This window comes from Zonotrichia leucophrys, chromosome 8, assembly GCF_028769735.1.
Source record: "Zonotrichia leucophrys gambelii isolate GWCS_2022_RI chromosome 8, RI_Zleu_2.0, whole genome shotgun sequence".
NCBI lineage: Eukaryota > Metazoa > Chordata > Aves > Passeriformes > Passerellidae > Zonotrichia > Zonotrichia leucophrys.
The window spans coordinates 22,315,879-22,322,119 of NC_088178.1; positions in this window are offsets into that span (position 1 = coordinate 22,315,879).

Genomic DNA, 6,241 nt, shown 5'->3' on the forward strand with positions numbered 1-6,241 from the left:
AACCTGCTTTGTATAATAGCTCCAAGAGAAAAAATAATAGCAGGAACCTTACTTTGGAGTTTATAGATGAGTCCAATCTTTCAGTCCTACAAAGAGAAATTCTGATTTACTTCACAGGAAGTAAAAAGCACAAAATGTAAAAGTTTAAAAGGCTCAGGAAGAGAGAGCTGTCAGTGCTATTTCCCACTGTAAGGCAGATCCAAGGCAAGTTCTGCCATGTATTACCTCCTCTTGCTGCCTTCTCTGCCAAGGAGCCAGGAAGATGCAGCACAGTTTGAGAGAGCTGCCAGTTCCTGCCCTGTAAGGGCACAGCTCAGAAGCAGAGCAGTGCCTGAGACAGCCACAGCCCACAGGTCACAGGATGGGATGGGGTCAGTGCCATCAGTGGTTCCTCTGTGGGATCCTCTCCCAGGATGAAAGCATGCTTTGTTCTTGCCACCAAGCTGGCAGTATAAACAGCAGAAGCATTGAAGCCTGTTTTCTGAGGGATGCACTCGTGCAAGTTGGTGCAGTATCTGATGTCTAAGAATGTGCCAGCCCAGGAATATTAGTGCACAGCAAAGCCAGCCCCAGCAGCTGTTCCCCACAGGAATCTCTGGTTGCCCATCCAGGCTGAGGATGCTCCTGTTTCTCTCTCTCCCCTCAGGGAAGGGATTAGTAGTCTTTGCTCTCCACTAGCTGCCCACCTATTTCCACAACACCACAAAACCTTTTATCCTTGAACAGGTCAGGATCAAGTCTGTACAACTCCTCATGTTAATCCCCACGTGAACAGAAGTAAAGGGTAGACTGTGGTAAGACTGTGGAAATAGCTCAAATCCAAGCAACCACATTCAGACTCTCAACATCTAGAACTATATCAATTCAGGGGAAGTAATGCCAAACTTGTGTAGAGTATTTTCAAATTTAATAAAATTTAATTCCCATTCATTGCTTTTTGTTCTACCTTTCTCTGTTGGGTTAAAGGGCTCTTACACAAAACAGCATCTTCTTACTGTGGGAGCAGATGTCTGTTCTCAAAGCAAGGTGTATATACTTGAGTTTTTGTTTTTCTGTCCCTTTTGTTCTTTGAAAGATAACCCAGCTGCACAACACACTTAACCAGAGGGCAAATCTTGTTTCAATCTAGTCTGTTATAAAGCAGGAGGGGCAAATAAAATAAAAAATAAAAAGTGTTTTGGTTTTCATTTTGTTGCTTTTAATAGAATAGGCATGGTATTTCTGGGAAATGTTTATGCTAATATTTGAGGGGTAAGTCCCATGTAAAGTGAAGAAGAAAGCTCCTCCTCAAATGGTATAATTAACTTATTAACTACAATAAGTTGTTCTTCCACGTGACTTTTCCTTTTATTTTTTAATAGCTTTTCAAGTGCATGACTGCTATTTACCCATGCAGCATATGCAGCAGAGAAGAGAAGGAGCCATCTGTGTTGGCTGTTAGGCAAAATAAAAAGTAATTACCAAAGCTACTTTTGATTTAGTAATTTAACAAATGGATCACAGTACGCTGGCCTATGTTTTACTGCTGAAATTATTTCAAGCCCTGACTAGAATTATTCTGCTCTTATCTGCCCACAGCCAAGCACCTGAATCTATATTTAAGCACCTGCAATCTATTCTGATTTTTAGGACACACAGCATGTACTGTTCTCTCTGCTGTTCAAGGAATCTGTACAGGCTCAGTTTCTCTGAAAATTTAGGCAGTTCAACTCAGAGCGAGGCTTATGCAATCACACTTGCCAGGATCAAGCTTCTGGGTCATTCCTTTGTTGTGGATGTCCCTTCTTCACCTCCACCCCCTAAAAAAACACCAGAAAAGAGAGAAAGCACTGTTCCTCGCAGGAACCCTTATGATTCACATGTAGTGGATCAATAGTGTGGGATATCTCTACCCCTAGAGACCAGGTTTCAGTGTTCCATCTGGCAAAGCTCTCCACATCAGGGGACATGGTAAAATTCTCAAAATGGGCACTAAAAATGTCCATGTGGATGTGAATGCCAGGCTGAAACCTGCTTTTCCTGCTCCATGAGGAGCACTCACAGCTCCACACACTGCCACTCCACTGCCCTCTGGGACAGAGATCCTGAACTGACTCTGTTTAATGGGACCTGGAAAACGCGTGGCCTTCTGGAGAGCAATAACTCAAACCTTTTGGACACAAGCAGCAAACAGCTTGTGCCCACTGTACAAACTGGTCATTAGAAGCTGTTGCTGTGCAGCCTGAGCTGCCCCATCTACCCCCAGCAGATTCTCAGCAGCAGCAGCAGGGACTTCCACCAGTCCAGAGTGCATTTCATCCTCAACAGTTCCTCACTGGACAAAAGAGTTGAGATCTGGTGATGTTCCACTTGGTGATTTGATGATATATTCCCATTAGAATGAGCAGGGCTAGGCTGTCTCATGTCCTTGGGCTCCCTGGGATATTACCCAGATGAGTAACAACCTCTTTGGCCAATTTTTTTGGATGCTGCAGTTTTATCCCATGACACTGTACATGCCACATCTCTCTGAGCTGTCCAGAGGTTTAGGCAGTATTTGTACATAGATAGAAGTCTTGGGGTCAGAAATGACCAACAGTCCAGAAAGTCTATTTGATAAGGGAGGGTTGATAACTTCATCCTACCCAAGTGGGTTCCTCAGATGCGAGATATGTTGCTGTACAAGTGATTGGCACTGAAGAGGGAGGCCTTCAATGTCTTCTTTTTGATGCTTATTCAGGAGAAAAAGCTTCTTTAATCCTCCTATTGCTATGGGCTTGTTACAAGCCCATAATGTAATATAAAAGTGTCTGTGAGTTGTAATGAATTTGTAAGTCATAGCACAAAAAGGGTGTCTTGGGGAGAAGATTGTTGTCACTGCTGGAAACAGAAGTGGGAAGATGATTTTCCCTCTGAGTGCTGACATTTTCAAATGCAGAATCCCAGTTTTGTCTCATGTTCCTCATCTATTTAGGCATTTATTTTTGCATCAGAGAGCCATAAGACCCAGCAGCTTGCTGCTGGAGGATTACCCAAATAATAGTGAAGCTTCTCCTTCTAACACAGGCTGAAGAGTCATACAAGTTGAAGAATCCTGAAAATATGGATCCTCTCTCCTCATGATTATTGTTCCTGGCAGCAGATTGTTAAATGCATGCCACCACTTGATAAATATGGAGTAACCTGTGTCCAGCAGACAGCACCTGGACCCAGCTGTTCTGTAAGAAAAGCCCTACAATCCAGGATTCCTACAAAGTCCCAAAATTTCTTTGGGTTTTCTGCAAAAGACATGATTCAGGAGAACAAGTGCCAAATCCATTTAAAAGCAGCAGTTGTGGAGCTGCTGTACTCACTCAGTATCCAGTGGGTATTGCCTGAACAGTGCTATCCCAGTTATCCTGCTGCTGAGGAAGCTGTGGCTGGCCCCACTGGTGAGCCAGCTTGGATGGGTGTAATTTTGGGTGAGCTCAGGCGTTGGGAGAGACTGGAGGTGATGGGGCAGCCAAAGTGTGGCCAGCTCTGAGTGACTACACAGGCAGTGAGTCCTACCCTGTGGTGTCAGTAGCAGGTGACATCACCTGGAATCCCCAGTGGATAAACATAAGGTGTCTCTTTGGAGATGAATGAATTGTGCTCCACTGAAACCTTCAAGAAATTTGCAGGCAGACCACGCTTTTGTTTTCCTCACAGCCACCTCTACAGCAAGAAATTCTCTCGTGTGAAAGACCTCATGGTGCTCTGTTCTCCATGCAGACATGACATTTCAGGGTCTCCTCAGAAACGGGGGACCTGAACGCTGCACTCTTGCTTCAGGGTTTTCCTGACGTTTATGAGTTGTTTGTCCTTCCCTGACCTGCATGAGGGAACCTGGCCAACCAGGCTGTGTTAGCAAAGCCATCACTCCTCAGAAAGCAAAAGTTGCACACATTCAAGAGAGGAACTCTTGTAGCTAGTTGTGAAAGTCTTTTGAGTCATGTTGTCTCAGTTCCAAAACAGTGAGCAAGGAATTAGCAGTGTAGTAAGTGGAATTAACCTTACCTATTGTTATTAACTAATCTTATCCCTTTCTGATCCTGAGTGGATTCATGGTCATCTTCCAGTATAGACAGATTTTGAACCCTTGGAAACAACAGATTCTAGTTGTCTCCTTTTTTGCTCTTCCCCAGACTTTTCTTACATTTCACAAACTTTTACCAGGAGAGGAATATTTCAGTCCAGTTCATGTCATGTTATTGTGAGCATTTAACCAGGACTGTCCAGCCTTATCTTGGGCGGGTTTAAACTCAGGAGCCATAACTCAGAGCAGCAAACCCTCCACCACCACCCCATGTCCTGCCAGGGGAGGTCAGCCTTGATCCCTGCCTATGCCTGGCCAAAGGCAGTTTGCTTCACTGGCTGAGCCTGTGCCCTCTCCATGCCACATCCCTGTGGCAACAGGGACAGCTGCCATTGTGTTCCACAAGGCCCTTTTTCTCCCATCCAAAGCTATTCCTAAATTCCTCAGTGTCTGCAGATATTGTCTAGCACAGTCTGTCCCATGCCAGCCTCTACCTGACCTGGTGACCAGCACCACAGACTTTTGATCAGTTCCAAAGGAAATGTTGGCTGCAGAGACGAAAACCAAAATCCTGGCAGTAGCACATCTGCCCTTCATCAGAGGAATCCAGGAATTCTGCACAGGGACAGACGAGTCCAAGCACCTGGCAGGCAGCTGAGCAGATGAGTCATTTGAGGAGCTGGGGCTGACAAGTGATATGTGCATATTTAATGTATCCCAGGATTCCTGTCTGCTTTCAAATTGCTCAGGGATGTTTGTTGAGGCTCTGGGGATCTTGGAGCTTCACAGGCACACTTGAGACTCATGAAAGGAGCAGTTTGACTCTGATACTTATCTCAGCACTTTCTGCTTCATAAATATCTCAGGCCTTAAAGTCTCCAGACTGGGAGGCACTCAGATGGATGAGGATCTGGGGAATAGTTTCGTGTTTTGGGGAGAAACAAAAAGATCTTTTTGGCAGTGAATGATCTCCCTGTCTCCTTTCTAAACTGCTTCCAGAGTTATGGAGGACAGTTGTCACAGCATAATCATGAGCTTTATTTCCTTGGGTAAACCAGATTAAAAAGGGAGAGAAATTGAAAAAAAAAAAAAAAAAACACAACAAGACCTTTGAAATTCTTTGTAAATTAGTGCTTGAGATGAGGCTGTGAGTTGATCTTTCAAAAATAGTGTTTTCTGTTCCCCAGGAATCTATAGGAGCTCCATGGTGTGGAGGAGATAAACAGGAAGCAGTCCCAAAGCAGCAAGGTTGAACTCCTCAGGCATGGGTTTGAAGCACACTTCCCTTTTGCAATTCATAGTGAATAAATTACTTGGTGGAACTCATTGCCTCAGGACTATGGGGAGGACAAATACAAAAGCTGGCTTCTGTGCTTCATTTATTTATGGAAATTATTTACACCAAGTCTTGTCTAACCAAAGAAGGTTAACACTTTCTCTCTGGGTACCTGTTTGCTGACTCCACCATTCCCTTGGATTTTGTTTTCCATTGTCTACTTTGAACCTCCCAAGCTGCAAATTGTTGCTCTTGGTCACTGTCTCACAATATTCCACTGCTGAGAAGAGCTGGACTTTGTCATCCTTGTACCTCAGCTGGAAGTAGCCGTAGGCTGCTATCAGCTCATGCCTTAGACCCTGCTGGTGAAACAGCTTCTCCATAATTCCAACATTCCCAGCTCCCAGAGGGTGCTGTGCACTGAGCCCAGCCAGGCTTCACTCCTCAGGAAATCAGAAACTTCTTGACAGAGCTGCTCTCGACTCGTGCCACACAAGCAATTTGTGCAGCTCTGATTTACGTGAAGAAGCAGGAACGCGGATTCCAGGATACACAGCTTTGCAAAAAATAGTGAGTGAAGCTCACCAGTGGGAATTGCTGGGAAAATGTCTTCAGGGGAATTTTGGTACAAAGCCTGCAGGGGGAGGATGCTGGCCAGCAGCACTGACCTGGGTTAAGTCATTCTCTGAGACACAAACCGAGGTCTCAGCATCACATTGAGATCCATCAGTGCTGCAGCTCTCAGGGGAAAACCACTCTTCCAGTGATCCTTGTTCATTAGGCCTGTTTAACACAGATGGACCAGGGAAGAATGAAGTACAGCAGGCTCATTAATGTTTCTTTAATTAGTAACAGAACAAATATGTTTGGACTTTGATTATTTTACACAGAGAATATTGGAATGATGCATCAGGTGGTTTTGTGTCCAT